Source organism: Calidris pugnax, unplaced genomic scaffold (genome assembly GCF_001431845.1).
Source record: "Calidris pugnax isolate Ruff unplaced genomic scaffold, ASM143184v1 scaffold247, whole genome shotgun sequence".
Classification (NCBI taxonomy): Eukaryota; Metazoa; Chordata; class Aves; order Charadriiformes; family Scolopacidae; genus Calidris; species Calidris pugnax.
Window position 1 is genome coordinate 185259 of NW_015090980.1, and position 16647 is coordinate 201905.

At 42.0% G+C, this 16647-nt stretch overlaps 1 protein-coding gene across 1 annotated transcript in view; it reads right to left on the reverse strand.

Annotated features, from left to right (window-relative positions):
- Positions 1-12876, reverse strand: part of SFMBT1 (Scm-like with four mbt domains 1) — a 90994-nt gene extending 78118 nt beyond the window's left edge. Inside the window, exons 1-2 of the mRNA XM_014953576.1 lie at positions 12852-12876; positions 8058-8105 (exon numbers count right to left, since the gene is read on the reverse strand). The gene's annotated coding sequence lies outside the window, so the exon portion shown is untranslated. The remainder of the gene's footprint in view (positions 1-8057; positions 8106-12851) is intronic.
- Positions 12877-16647: the final 3771 nt, after the last annotated feature.

The following is a 16647-nucleotide window of genomic DNA, read 5'->3' on the forward strand; positions in this document are numbered from 1 at the left end:
GCTCCCCTTCCCCCCGCTAGAGGGGGGTCTCGCCATGCCGAGCGGAGAGCCCCGCCGAGCGCCGCCGCTCCCGGGCCGCCGCGCAGCGGGCTGAGCCCCGGCGGCGGGCTGGCAGGCTGGAATTAACTATTCAAATTAAAGTGCTTCTGCATCGCCTAATTGCGTCCCAGCAGACACCAACTGGATAATCGAGAGCGGCTCCTGGCAACCCCGGCCAGACGTCCCGTCTCCGGGGGTCCCGAAGAGCATCCCCGCATCCCCCGGCAGCGGCAGGAGCCACCCCCTTCCCACAGCGCAGCCTCGGAGAAACTCTGGGCTTTTTTTTCTGAGAAAGCCCCAAACTCCAGCGTGCAACAGGAAGAAAGCCGCAAAAGGCACGAGTATCGCAAAGTTCTCAGACCGGCAAGAGCAAGAAACACACCCTCTCAAAACGCTCAGATCAGCCTAGAAATTAGCCTTTGGTCCATGCAACGGAGGAAAACAAACAGCGTAGAAAAAGAAACAAAAAAACAAAATCCCCCCCGGCCTGATCCGTGAAATCCCCAAAAGGTCTGTTTTGCCACTGCACACTTTTATGTCCTATTAACTGTCGGTCACAGAAGGGTAGCTATTTACAAAATCTGTGACTGGCCAGCTCCATGACAGGTTAGCTTTGTGTCCTCTGCGGTGATCTGGAGGAGGTTAAAAAGGCACCAAAAGGAAGTTGAATCTTCCTTTCTGGACCTTCTGGTCTGTCAGCCAACCTCCTGACACACGGGGGGAGCAGCACAAATACACACTTCATCATAACCTCTTCATGTCCCTTTTGTGGGAATGGCAATGCACAGGACACCCAATGCCATTTCATTATCCAGTTTGGAGGATGAACTGGGTACCTGTCCTGCCAGGTGGACAGCCCAGGTTGCTTCTGTCTTCAAGGGTTTTCCAGCATCCACCCCTACTGAAACCAGAAACTTTTGAATTTCCAGTCTAAGTGTATTCACTACCAATTCATTGCATTTGTTCTTTACCGTTATTACCCTTCAAATTAAATAATTTCGCCTCTCTGATATTTACCTAAAATGTCCCTATAAATAGCAATTAGATCATCATCTCTCAGTCTTTCTGCTGTGTTTTTAATCTTCTCTCTAAATGGGTTTTCCATTCTTCCAGCGTCCTCTATCCCTTCTGCCCGGTGTGCGCTGTCTGTTCTAAACAAGGTCTTAACAATTGCCTTCTGCGACGATATTAATACCTTGCCGTCTACTGAAAATACCTCACTCGATGCATCCCAGAATACATTAGCATTTTTAAGACCACATTACAGTGGCATCGTAGTTATCCTACAACCAATAATGTACTTGGATTCCTCTCCTCATAATCTCACATTTGATGAACCTCCAAGCTTACTCGCAGTTATTCTAATTAATCTTTAAGTGCGTGACTTCTTGCTATTATATTCCATCCCATTTCTGGTACTCCAGGCAATAGATCATCATCAGCAATTGTGCTAGTGCACTTTAAGAAGATACTATGCCTTAAAAAGCGCATCTTGTCCTATTTTTAAGATTATTTACCACCCAGCCTGCTCAGAGCTCTCCCCTTTTCCATGGCAGCAACCCATCCACCCCTTTGGCCATGTCAGGAAGGTGGCAAACACGCCGTTCCTGGAAAGCAGCCTGCTCCTCAGCCTCTGCCGAACTCCCCGGCCCGAGGCTGCCACACGTCGCTGTGTGCTCCATTCCTTCCACCAAAGCCACCAAAGCTGGCAACACGCACATTTCCAAAGAACCACGATGGTTCACTGTTTCCCTACAACCTCTTACTATGTTTTGGCACTTGTTTTTGTTTGGATGCAGAGTGTGGTAGGCCATCGCTTCTACAAAATTAAACCTGAATGCTTCATGCAAAATAAGCCACATGTCTTTTAGGATCATCAGCCTCCTAATCATTAAAAATGTGTTTCTCTTGTTTACATTAAGTGATTAAAGAGGGATTCTAAATTTTCTCTAAACACTCAGTACTTGAATCAATGTCACATATACTGTTAGCATCACACTGCCTTTTCCTTCTGTTGTCCCCTTGTATTAAGGAAAACTGTTTCTGAAGCTAAGTTTTCAAGATGTGTGAACAGTGTTAGACAATCAGTACCCAGGAAAAACTGCTAGCCAGTTGTTCCTGAAGCAGGATTTTCTGCTCCTTTCAGTCAAACAGCAGAGCACTCCCCTCCAGTAAAACGGACATAATTCAGTTACAGGAACATCCCAAGTGTCTGCGGGAGCAAAACGCAGAGGCGAGTGCTTTAAGTTATGGATATATTAATTCAAATTAGATACAAGTTGGTTAAAGCCTTCTGTCCCTACTTCTAGATTAGAAGATTTGCTGGAGTAAAGATTGTGAGATTGGACCTAACATAGACATTTGAGTACCATACAGTGGTCTTACTGGAATTATTATTTGTATCTTATGTGGGGAATCCAAGAGTGCTACTGAAATCCTGGGACCCTTCACAACCATTATCTGCAACCAAACCCCTCAATGGGGCAAAAGCTGGTGTTTGTGAAGGAAACAGGGGCATTACAAGAGCTGCAGGGCAAACCAGTGTGGCCCAGGATGGCCAAAGGGGAGCTGAGACCAAGCCGAGTCAGTCCAACTCTACTCCACAGGGAGCTCGACACAGTGGTTTGAACGCATTAAGTTCTCCCCAACTATAGGGACTTTCTCAGCAAATGCTGTTGATGTTTAGCTGTTAGCTTAGAATTGCATGTCTTATTTCAAAATATACAGTATTTTACTACAGTGCTGAAGAACAAAAATTACCAAAGACTTTTTAACATTCAGTGCTCCCCACTATTCCCTTGGGCATCAATGTACAGCTCGTACTTTTGGGGTAATAACCAGAGACATATGCTGAAGTCTTTGCAGTTGCCATTGCTGTGGTCAGTGAATCAGACTAACTCTAACCCAGAAGATAACCTCCTGTGGTGACAGAGTGACATCCCCAGACTTCTGCTTTGCTCTTCCTGTTTTCAGACTTTGTTTACTCTGAAAATTATGTCAGTTTTAAAGTTGGTGGAAGGCTCAGCTGACAGCCCTGTGACAGGGAATCTGTTCATCCCCAGAGGAATACAGACACAGGGGAAGAGCCACTCAGACTCCTCCCTTTGCTGTTGCAGAAGCATGCTGATGGCACACAAGGTAAGAGCAATTCAGATCATCCATCTCCTTCAGTGGCCTTGATAAAGATGCTCCTGCCATTACCTGCAGATGCCAGATGTGCTGGTAGCTTATGGTGTGGACATTGGGGATGTTAATAGTTATTAAGACAAAACTTCCCTTTATTTCAAATATTCAAGACAGTTCTCTTTAAAAGGCATTTCGTTGGTGTGCAGATATGCTTGATCAGGTTCAACTGTAGGATGGAAGGAAGAAACTGAGATCCAAGTGCCTTTCTCTGTACCTTCCCTTCCCTACCTGCCTGCTTTCTGGTTTTGAGACACCAGACTTGGCACAAGAAGGCTTCAGGGCCCATGTAGCTCCCTTACCAGTCATTTGAAGTGACAAAAAAACAGGCTATGGGGCCTTTAGTTAGATGCTCAGCTGGTGGCAGCAGAAGAAAGCATCTGTAAATTGGTCCCTGCAGCTTGGGATACCCACCTTCTCTCAAGTTCAGCTTCTAGGTGTGCTCTTTTATGCTTGACTGCTTTTTTCACCTGCATTTTTGTTTCTTTCTCATTTTGCCTGACTGCTGTACACCCAATTTTTATTATTTCCTATTAATATCTATTATACCTCACTTGGGTTGTTTGGATTATTTTACACTACAGATTCATTCCCAACATTGTAAGAAAAGCAAGTTCATGAAAGAAACCTGGCTTTTACCAGACATGATGCTGTTCACTTTATGTATGTGTCATTTTCTTCTGCCCTTTGTTTAGTCTCTTTAGCCTTAACTTTTCAGAGAGGTTTTGCTTTAATCTGTACTTGTGCAACAGCTCTCCATATATGAGGTCCAGTGTTAGCTGGGTTCCCCAGGTTCATACGGTAATAATTAATGGAGATAACTGACACAAAGTAGACTCCTTCACAAGTTTTCTTGAATAATGGCAGAAAGTTGCACCCTTCACCCGTAAAGGAAACAAGTCACTGATGAAGTGACACAAGCTCAGCCTTACGAGAGTCCAGGATTTCAGATCTGGAATCCTGTTCCTGATTCTAAGTCTCCCTGCACACAGGTGGAGATATAAACACACAATCTTTCATATAGCTTAAATGCTATTCTCCAGAGGGGTATGTATTGATATTTTCTCTCTCCAGGCTACCAGCAGAAGAGGGCACTTTGAAGCTATCTTTGCAAGTTTTATTATAATGTTGCCCCTGTTAAGAGATACTGGCCACAGAAAGCAGTGCCGTGACATCCCACACTCTCCCCAGGGCATGGTCCCTCCTCAGCCTTCCTCTGACTGCTTAGGATACTTGCTGGCTTTTCATAGTTTTTTCATAGTTAAGCAGTTGAAGACTTCGCATGTGTCAGGCACATTATACAGGTCACAACAGAGAGGCTGAAGCCTGGGAGAGCTGGGGGAAGAAATTGCAAGTAACCTCACAGTTTTCCCAAGTTACTTGCAGATGTGGCTGATGCCCTTTTCCCAGTTCACTGCGTGTGCCAAATAGGTAATTCTTGCTAATTCTGCTGATCTGTGATACTTGATGAGATACAGCAAGCCCTGTTCCTCCACCTAGTTCCTCCCAGTCCTTTCTTTCTTTATTTTTTTTTCTTTATTTTTATTTATTTGGTAACTAATCTGCAGAATGTTAGCAGGCCTCCTTCTTTCCCCTGCTGCCTCTGGAAGGTCTCTGAGATGACACAAGTGAAACACTTCATCACATACGAAACAGTGAAGCAGTCCCAAAGAGATCCTAATGATGAGCTAACGAACGGCCATCACCCAGCTCTGAAGGTACAGCTGGATTGGGAGCACTTCCTTAGTACTAAGTTCTCTGCTACCCCAGGTGGTTCTAAAGCCCAAGGCCATGTAATGTTTTCAGCGCATTACAACACAAATGGAAGTTTTTGGCTTCATACATTGACTGCTGACACGCAGTAGGATTTGTTTCTGGTCAAAGGCAAAATATTCTTCAGCAACTCGAGCTGATGCTTTTCAAGTTGCGCAGGTAAGAAAGTGGTCCCATCACTCAATACAGCACAAGTATCACCATGTGTTTAACAGAGAGTGCTGCCAGTTATCTAATGAACGTGTGAACTGCTACAAAACGCTTACTGACTGCAGTAAGAGATATTAAGATGCTCTTGGTCACCACAGCACAAACTCCATGTGCAGAGCGGGGCTGGTGGCTGTGCTGTAGAGAAAGCTAATCCCAAGCATTAAAAACTGCCCAAGAATAGCCATTGGTATCAAGAAGATCTATTCAACCCCTCCGACAGCCATTTACACGGTGTGGTTAAGGCTGTGTTGCTCTCACATTAGCAGAAACCTACTTACATGAAACTAAAGTTCATTAGTTAATGAAGAAAATACTTTTTTTTTTTCCCTGTAAGAATAGTATGTTATAAAAAAGATTTCTTTCATTTCACCTTAAGGTCAGGCTTCCTGAAGTGGCTGGACAGATTTGGATTCTAATATTACAATCAGATCGCACTTCTCATTAACTCCTTGAGTTTGCTTTCTTAATTTATTTTTAATTATAGACTGATTAAACAAAGTCAGGTTTCACTGAGTGATATTCACTTTAGACTTCTGCAAAGTTTATAATTTCTCCAGCTTCTATGAGATGTTCAGTCAACAAGTGACATTAGCACAACAGGCAAATAAAGGGGAAGGATCATATGCTAGTATATGTGTCCATGATTACATTTCTTTTTCCATGGCATCAAGAGGATGAGAACATTTCAAAGGAGAAGGAGGAATATCCTATCACCTTCTCCCAGTGCAATTTTTGTAGTAGGCATCTGCATGAATATAGTAAAGGACTGAAATCCCATTTGTGCCTGTGGCAGGCAGCATGTGTGAACATTTGGACACCACTTGCTTCGTCGTGTCCCTCATGGCTCTTACAGTTCTGCAGCATGGGCCATCTCTGTAGCACACTACTGTAACAGAGTCAATATTGACTCAAAGCAAATAAGATCCAGGCCAAATAAACTCAGAATAAAAAATGAAATAGAGGGAAAGCAAGTATGGTCACAAAACAGTGAAGAGTTGGGTATATAAATACTCTATATAGAAGATACCACAAGAACTAGAATACTCACCGCTATAGAAAAGCAAAGCCCCTCTATTTATATGATACTAACTTTGCTCTTTTACATTTCTTCTCTTAACACTTCTATCCACTTCCAGCTTCTCATACAATTCAACTTAACATCTGTACGAGTTACCATCAACACCCGCTACTGAAGTGCCCTCGACTTCAGTAAAGGCATACCCTTGCTAAGATTAACTTTCAAATACTGCCTGTATTGTCAGTATTTTGCTGTATTTGACTATGATCTTGCCAATACTGATTAGCAAGTGTTGGCAGGAAGAGATACAGGGAATGTTTGGGGGGGTTTCAAAGAGATACAGGTGGAAAATGAGGCAGACAACATGCTTTTTAATGGTAACATTTAGATACCACAGTGAGATTGTGCAAAACCAATATTGTAATTTACCTAGGAACAAATACCCAATTTATTTGTTTCAATTTATGGGAAAAGTGATTCCCTCCCCAGATTAGAAATATTTATGTAGTTTTGGAAAATCCTGATCAGCCCAGAAAACCAGATTAGGGAGACAGATCATAAACAGCAGTAAAGCAGCCCATCTCATTTCATTATGCAAGCCAAATGAAACACAGAAATTAAACTAAGAACGGGAAAACAACTAAGACTTAAAACTGTGTTGGGAATACTCCAAAGACTCATTAACAGATGAAAAAGTATGATTATCTTATTAAGAGTACTACCACCCATACAGAAGCTCTGATCAAAACAATAATTAAACCACCAATAACAATCTCCCTGCATCATTAAATACTTTTGTACAAATAAATTAACTCTGCCAGCCAGAAACATCAAATGGAGATAATTTACCTCAACCAAGTAGTAAGTCCAAATACTCAGAAAGCCTCTCACATTCTTACCTAGGGATGCACTATCATCCTTCCTCCAAAAAAAGCTTTTAAATACAAGCTCTTGACAGCATCCCTATAAATTTCTGTATTTACACCACCACTGATAAATCAATGAACCATGTGGCTTGAGATAACAACCTGTCCCTTCGCCAGTGGTGAAAACTGATTCTCTTCCAACTAACACATGCAGCTGGGCAGGAATATTTATTTCTGAGCAAAGTAAATGGACGCTCAAGTACAATTGTTGATATGCAGAATCTGGCAACAAATCAATATTGACTTTAAATAACCAATTTACGCCATTACTTTTTAATACCTATGAATCTTGTTAAAATCCCATAGCATGCCGTCCTGAAGCGGCAAAGCCTGCTTAATTTCTTTTGGTTTGTGGATTTATTGAATTTGAGGCTTTAAGAATCCTGTTATTGGTGACTGTCAGTTTCTAGCTTTTCTCTTTTATTGGCTTCCTTTGAAATATCTCCTGAGCTCTTATATCTTCACTTCAATTTGATTTTTTTTCCTATGTCTGAGAAGGGTGCAAGTCTGAAGTTAGCATGTGTGTATTACTGCCTTGACTCTACAGAGGCAACCAGTACCAATATTATTTGGGGTTTCAGGGGCATAGATTAAAGTAGATATATGGAACCCTTATTTATGTTCTTTCAAGCAATCTAAAGAAGCATTAAGTATATTAGAAAATTTGCCAGATCACGCAAAACTATGTTCTTGAGCTACGTAAGTAGCAGTTTTCATGTATATGTCACCTTATAGCCTCATTATCAAAAATCTAAGAACAGGGTTAAGAAAAATGCCTAGATTTCTGCGGTCAGAACCAAAATTTATAGAAGAAATACAATGCAGAACCCAGGAGTTGAAATTCCTATAAAGCAAAACCTAACCTTTCCAGAAGCACCTGAGGATGAGTCGGGGCTGAGCTACATTACCAAAGCAGCAGTGGTAGGGAACTCCATCCATCGCAGCCCATGCTGTACCTGTTTAGGGGAAAGAAGAGTAATACAGTCTCAGGGGTGTGTTACTCTGGAAACTTTTACCAGCAGAAAGCTCAAGAGTGTAAAATTGCTGGTTTGAAGTAGTTTAGAACTGAGATGCCTTATGTTAGCACGATGGCCTAGTATGCATTTTTAGGAGCACCTCACAAGACAAGTTCAGCCTGTTCATGGAAGTGAGGAGACAGAAAAAACCCATTGGAAGAACCGTGGAGAAAGAGAAGTTTGTTTTCTAATGTGCTAGACTCTACGCCTTCTTTGTCTAGCTTTCTTAGCCTTGGTTTGTGAATACATTAGGCAATTGAACAGGTTTACATGTTTATTCATTTTCTCCCTTAATTTAACAGGAAGTTGTACAACAAATCTAACTGTACTGCCGTAGGGAAAAATCCAGGCGGTGTCCCACAATAGATGCCGTGATCAGCACAGCCGCGAGCATCTGCATCATACCTGGGTTCTTTAAGAAATGCCACATAATTTTTTGAGGACTTGTAATGTGCATAATACAGTGAGAATCAGACCTCTTACTTACTGGGGTAACACAATTACTGTTACACCATCAGAAAGCAGGTCAGTCCCTTGAAGTGTCACTGAACAGTTAACTCTTTTGGGGCTTATTTTGTCTTATTGTGTGTCATTCACTAGGAACTATCTCTGGGGAGAGGACAGTAAACCAGGAGGACCAGCCTGATCCATTCTAACAAATCCAATATTCCTAAATCATGCTCTTTAGTTTCCCAAATTAACTTACCTCATGGTTTCCCCTTTGTGCCTAGAAAGATTTATTGTTTTTATTCAACCTGAAAATCCGCTGGCATTAGATATATTAGGATACCCACAGGTGGTTCTTTTGTCATCCTATCACTGCAGTGGGAAGATAGCAAAATAAATCAATAAAAACAATGTCTTGGTTGATGCTTGGGGAAACCAATCTGTGGTTGAATATATAGCTCAGCAACAGACTGCCCCGTGTGCAGACAGCACTAGCTACCGTGGCTTCTACTCACTGGAGATCTCAAGTAAGCATTCTGGGGTTTATTTTGCTTTTTCCCACCACTCAGGTCTCTCTGATTCTGTGTCCTTTTTAAAATAACCGTTTATTATCTTTTTTATTTTTTTCCCCAGATATGTGCTAGAGTGAGGGTTATTTTTCCACAAGGTCATGTTTTTTTCCTTTGACTTGAAAACACCATTTGCAGCAAAAGCCTAAAATAAAGCTGGTTTGCAGTTGCCACTACCCGATGTTCGTTTTCAAAGACTGTATGCAAATCATGCCAGTGCTGCCTTCTGCACTTCCTCCATTTTATTTTCTATTGAGACTGAATGTGAAGAGCCGCAGTCTACTTAGATGATCATGGTTGTTGCAGCAGAAAACCAAAGCTATTTCCATATGTGAAATTTCTGTGAAAATTTTTTTTGTGTGTATTTTCTTCTGCTTATAATAGAAATGAGTTATGAGCATTCTGAGCCTTTAGTTATCCTCCCAGGTCTGAGAAGATGTGAGAAGAAGCAGAGTGGGTATGGAAAGAAAAGCAGTTGATTAGTAAATCCATCTATTTATGCTCTGTTAAGGAAGCAGAGTGGAGACTGCTGTAGTGAAGTGAAACATAAGAGAAACAAGCGGCAATTTACCTTCTAGCTGCATTCCCCAGATTATTTTTCCCTAGGAACACAGTGGACATTAGCAGGCACAGGCAACAGTCAGCCAGCTCCAGCAGAGAACAGCTTCTAGTTGAACTTGGTACCCTGAGAACCACACAGCTCCAGAGCACATCGTTGCTGCCCCTGACTTGTATGGGCGGAGGAATTTCCCACCACGTACAAAAACCATGCAACATGCCTTATGCAGACAGATGTACACATTGCCTTGGATTACGTGTATCTTCTGGACTCTAGACTAACTGCCAGAGGAACATTACTCAGATCTTGAGCTAACCCGAGCCATTGTCTGTCAGGATCCAGCTATCTCTGTGTTCTCAAAAGAAGGGTGCTTTGTCCTGCTCTTGTCAAGCCAACATTGATTTCACACTTGAAGCCATTGAAAACTCAAACTGATAAAGTCATAACTGAAACTGTTTAAAAACTGAAGCCATTGAAGGATCTCTACTGGGAAACACAGCCTTGGTTTCCCGGCATCCTATGATGGTATGACTGTGTGTGTTGCAGATCTGGTTGATAAATTTCTGGTTTTATCTTGAATACAGTGTGCAAGTGCCTATCCAAAAAGCAAAATACATAAGGAACAAAGGCTGTTCCTTACAGGCTGCTATTCCTACTCTACAGAGTTTTTTTCACCTTGTCACTCAAATATAGGAGGTATTCAATGGAGGTAGTTACACAATAGAAAAGGGCATCCTGTTTTCCAGAGTTCTCTGGTTTAAATTCCCCTTACTGCAGAGCCAGGTACCCCTTCGTGCCCCTGGTGCAAAAGTGAAGCTCTGTGTCTCACTGTCGAGGAGAGCATTTGTTAGTTGTTTCCAAAAAAACCTAGAGTGAATAAACATTTAGCTAAATAGCTACAACATGCATAAGGTGCCCTGCACAATTTTCAGCGCTATCAGCTGCAGCACAAGATGTTTGCGTGGTAAGAACAGTCATACCAGATGTTAGGTATGAACCCGCTTTTTTCCACCAGGGCAGGGTTGTTTTAAACCTGAGACAAGCATGCAGAGACCTTGCTGAGGCAGGAAGAGCCTCCCTATGCCCTAGAATACCTGAGACCTCTCAGGACCAGAGCCTTTGTGCTTTCTTTGCATCCGACATGAATGGTCAGGAAGCCTTACGGTGGGACTAGGAGCCAAGACTTGGTCACCTTTCTTACGGGAAACAGAGTCAATGCAATTATGCAATTACTATTGTGAAGCAAGAAAAATACTTTTTTTTTTTTAAACATTCACAGTTTGCTGCAGCAAGAGAGAGCATGGGCGTTTGATTACCAAAATTGCTGCTTTAATAGCTTCCTTTGCTCTTTTACGTCCCCTGCATAGTCCGATTAGCTACTTTTTTTGGTTCGAAAACTGGACAGCAGAGGGTGCCAAACCCCCAAGAGGGAGAGCACCCAGGCCCACTGAGCTCTCATGCATCACCTTAATTCCCCGGCGTTGATAGCTCTACTCCGGCAGGAGTGGTCAGACCACATCGAGACACTCGAGAGCCGCATGTTCCATCTGCGCTGATAGCTGTACTGGAGTGTATTATCTCGTTTGGTTGTGTCAGCACTTCCATTACAGTTTATAACCTCTTACTTTGTGGATCAATCTAGGCTATTGCAAGCCAAGTTATTTTCTCTCTGATGTGCAATTGGCACTCAATGTTATCTCAGGAATCTGAAGCCATGTTTTGTTATCAGGATGCTGCAGAGACGACTCACTAAATTAAAAGCAAGCACTTGATCATACAGAGCCCAGCACAAACCCTCCCCCACCTTTAACATGTGGTACAAATACACCATTGATGATCTAAATCTGTTTAACTTAACATCGTTTGTACGTAGCTTTTTACTTTGGACAAAGAAACATGAGATTAAAACATCAACAGCTCGGAAATACCATTCTCATCCTACAGTGAATTATGAAATGAAGCAGTATTATATTAGCAGGCATTTCTTCCTGTTCTAATAAAAAGATACACATTCTACATTTTCTGCAAACACTACTCACGGGAATGAGATGGAAATTGGTCCTCGAGTACTAACTAGTTACAATAGCTTTTAAAAGAGGCGACAAATTATTCTGTTTGTATTTAGGAGCCAAATCCCGAAGCCTCTATTGTATTCAGATTCTTGTTCTTTGCTGGAGTCAAAAATTTTCACACTTGGTCCAGGGAACATTTGTTTCTCTACTATTTCTTGCCAGTTCCTGTCCTGAGGATGAGCATTGTCAGATGGCAAATCTTACTGTTCCCGTACCTGATACACATAATCACTGGTCCATTATTTCTACACAGGAATGGGATCCATCATTCCTAATTGAAAATTTTGCAGATAACAATTGATAATTTGTAAACAGTTATTCACTTTGAATGAGTTATGTAGGCTCTGTTTACTTAATCTAGCTATTTGTCAGCTTTATCAGTCACTTATCAACAGAAGCAGAAAGCAGGCCACAGATTACCCATTCATCATCCCTTCCTGTCTCTGGAACACGTGCAATATATATCGCACATGCCACAGCATTGGTGAAATAGCTCATAATATAACATTGCCAGCAGAACTAAGCAATTGTTACTTTCTCAACGCCAAAAACTTGTAGGGCCCTTCAAAGCAGTGGTAACGTGTTCATTCAGACCCAACACTTAGGCCTAACAAATTAAGCTATTTTAAATATGTTGCTGTTGCTGGCAATAAGGACAGGAGGTGGTGCAAAGGGTTTCAGGCTGGAGTGGGAACACCGGAGACCCCTGTGCAGGAATGGGGGGGGATGTTTTCCGAATAGGAAAAAGTGCAGGGAGTAGAGGCAGCTAGAGAGGCCCTAGAGTCTTTCAGGGTACAGAGAGGTACAATTTTTAATAACTTTCTGTAGTAACACATGATACTGAACTCAATTTGTGTATGAAGTAATCATTCCGACATGTCTCAAATATCACCTGTAATTGCTTGCTCTACCTCGGCCTGTGATGCCCTCGGCCTGTAGGCAGCAGTACTCAGGGCTGTACTACCCTCAGGGGAGCAAAACTCAGTAACTTTTACATCCCAATTAAATTAAGAAAACTGAAACACCAGCACCATCTCACCTTGGTGCCCAAAGCTGAAGGGAAGCACCTTGACGGAAATGTGAAGTTCGCCTCAACTACTTGGCCTTGGCGATGGCTTCTCCCCGCAGACCTCTCCTCTGGGTGTCCGGCAGCCTCTGTGGCTCTGCCCAGCAGAGAAAGCCACCGGAGATGGGCAGACGGTGTGGAGAAGCCACAGGTCCTCTGGTGCCCCAGCCGGTGCTGCCCTGCTGAGGAGAAGGTTCTGGAAAGAGATGGGCTCTGCTTCCAGTAGGTGCCAAAGGGCTTCCACAGCCAAGATGGTCGCCTCCCGTGTCCTCACCCGCTAGCTGTGCTGATGCCTCCACACATATCTTTTTCCTCATACTGGTTTTACTGCGTGGACAAGCATCCCTCGCCTCCCCTTCTTTACCTCATACTTACCCCTCTGCATTTATTTTTACCTCTCAAATGTGCCCCCCTTGCCCTCTCCGTGTCCCTGTTGCTGGCAGGGCCTGGCCGGGGCCTTGTCTGGCCCAGAAACTCAGTGCAGGTGCTTCTCTTGTGGCTTCAATCAAAACAAAATTATTGTGTGCCTTAACAAAAAAGACTTACTGGAAAACCAAGGTTAGAAATCCACCAGCTCTGTCCTTATCCAGCAGTAAATAGTTCACTGTTGAAAAAAAAAGGACACACACAAAACAAGGGCACTGGGCTCAGTACACAAACTTGAGTAAAACACCAGAAAAGAAGTATCATCACTCAGTAACCTTTTAATAAAGTCTGTCAGGAAGACGAAGACTTAGAAGAGCTTTAAAAACATAAGCCCTTTCTACTGTATCTCTTTACAGGGAGGGTGGAAAGCTGTCATAAGGATTTCAGAAGTACTGTAGCATGAAAACATTTTTGCTTGAAAAAAGCCTTGGAAACACATTTTAAAAGGTTATTGTTTTGTAGTTTCCACAAATTTGCTATTACCAAACAGCTAAATATTTGCTGCCGCTTACTTTCCTCCCAAGATATTCCATTGTTTCTTCCTTTGACTTGGGGAGTATAGTTGCATGGATTACTACTGTGATTACCAATTTTCTTCGCAAGGGAAAATTTGTGCTGTTTTTTAATCCAAGAATCCACATCCTCCTTGCAAGATGGAAAAATGAAAGCTTACAAATAATTCAATAGTGTTTTCAAATTTAGACAAGTCACTCAAAAATGAGCTAGTAGATAGTGTAGAAGGTGACAAGCTGAATTGCCTCCACGAGTCTTTCTCTAGTAGCCCCAGAGTGAGTTAGGAAAGGGGGGGGTGTTTTGCAAATCTCCCCTGGGTATGTGGCTCCCAGAAACCCTACTTTGGGTAGCCAAAACCTCCTAAAACTAATATGTTTCAGGATACTGCAAAACAGAATGTGGAACAATATTAAAAATCACAGTTAATGTGGCCATGCAGTCACTGATCCTCAGTGCCATTCAGACACTAGTAAATTCTGCAGTGTAGATGAGCCCTTTGGAGAGCTTAATATGTTAAGAGAATCCATTACTTTTTGCTGATTTATTTTATAATGGCTCATTTACGTGCAATAAGAAACGTTATTTTTATACTAGTAGAAAGGCACAGATTGCCTCTTTGCAGTCATACAGGTTTTCAATTTTAGACAAGATCTTTTAAAAATTGACAGTATTATGAAGTTCCAAGAAGCTTTTCAAAGTCACTTAGGTTTCCAAAATCTATTGCAGTTATTTTTTCCTTCGTATTCTAAAGGTTGCATTGTTGGACTCATGGTACTAACGAATCCTGTTGTATATGTTGAGCAGTATGAAAAATAGGGCACTAATGTTTTAAAGTCTCTAAAACATTTCTCAAATTGACTGTAAAATGTGGCATTTCTACAATACACGATTGTTTGGCAGGATATAAAAGCTTACTGGTTCTCATTTGGGTGATTTGCATAACTTGTTCATGGCATCATTTGTAAATATTATGCCCATCCCAAGCTGCCGCTGATAAAAGAATAAAATTGCCTTTGCCAAAGCGCATCATACTATAGAGGAGGAAAAAACTTCTAAAAAGAGCGAAGCTATACAAAGCTAGTTAAAATTTTATACTGCACTAATGTCAGAAAATCACTTTTGATGTCTGTTAGAAAACATAAGGGTGAAAAAAAAATATTATTTCCTTTCACTGTGCAAAGTGATTCCATGAGGATTGGGCAAGCCAAGGAGCAGTGGCTATTCCCGGGGAGCCGTCTGCTGTAAGCATGCTTCATGTCAGCACCCAGGAAGCCCCTCTGCCCACACAGCAGAGAGGACAGGCTGGGCTGAGGAGGGTTTTCCTGACTCCCCAGGCTCACTGCTGATGAAGATGTAGCCAGCAATTCTGTTTCACGCAGACAGACGACAATTCAGTTTGCTCACTGACCTGTGTTGACTCTTCCGTACTAACAAAACCAAAACACTGCTACAAATCTATTTCACCCAAAAAGACTGAATACAGAGGGAAAGCTCATTTACTTAGCAAGGCGGGGAAACTTCCATATAATTATTTTAGAGTGTGATTTAATATTCATGACTACCCTAGAAGGTGGGCATTTTGACTCGTGCTAGAGTTCACTGGCCTGTGCTTGCTTAGGAAAGGTCCTTTGAGGTTTGCTGTGTTTGTTGTGGAAAAAGGCTGTGGTGAACATGATGCTGATCATCTTTGGAGGCTCTGTCACAGTCACCAAATAGGTGGATGTCTGGAAAGCATGTGTGGTTGCTCCCCTTCACAGGCAAGAATATGTCATTGTGGCCACTTCCATGACCTCCCTGATTAAAAAGCTCAAATGAAGATTTTTGTCTCTATAGTTAGGCTACTTAGTGGGAAGGAAGAAGAGTAACTAGGATGCAGAGTGTAACTACATCCAACTGTTTCTTAGAGTTTCAAACTCACTATATTAGCAGCTGTGCCGACATCTTTTTGCTAATTTTTATTCTGGTAGTTGAACTGGCTGTTGTAAACTTTTATGAAATACGCCAAGCACCAAGAGATGCTAATATCTCTCGATGTGAAGGTAACACTTTAACAAGGTACCATTTACACATGATGTGCAGCAGAGCTCTGGAGTTACTAGCGTGCCGCTGGGCAGGGAGGGTAATATACTGCTCAGCTCCACTAAACCTGACAGCTGGCTTAACTAAAGTGTTTGTCTCCTCCGCGAGGACTAGAACAGAGCAAATATCTCAAAAAGCTGCAGCAACTTCTTAAATCAGTGAAATTTAATGGCTTTATTTGGACAGTGCTTTTCCTCCTCACCTTGCATTTTTCTGCTGCTTAAATTTAGCAAACTACAAATGAATGGCTTTTTTTTTCAATCAGACCTTAAACTAGGGAAAAAAAATAAAAACTGTAAGTCAGCAGCCAAGGTAAAAGGATCCCCAGAGAAAGCACTTGGCGTTATTTCCTCTGGTGAATCTTTGCCTGCCAGGTTGAATTTGGGAAAAGAGGCAGAAAAGAAAGTTAGAATTTGCTTTCATCATGAAAGATAGAAAAAGAAGAGTAGATGACTAATTGCATCTATAAGGTATGCATATTCTATTCCTTTAGTATACAGATGCCAGTACTAACCTCAGGTATAGGAATATTTTTGAAGTATAGTGTTGGCACTTCAGTAGATACAGCAAAAGAAAAATATTATAGATTGTATTCTTCCCATCTCAACTGCAACAAGATAAAAACAAGACTTCAAGCCATTAAAAACACAGTGTTCTGCCAAAGATTGGAAATCCTTCCAGGGACATCATACTGGATATACCTTTCTTATTTACTACAAACCAAGATTAACTCAGCTAATGAATTTATACT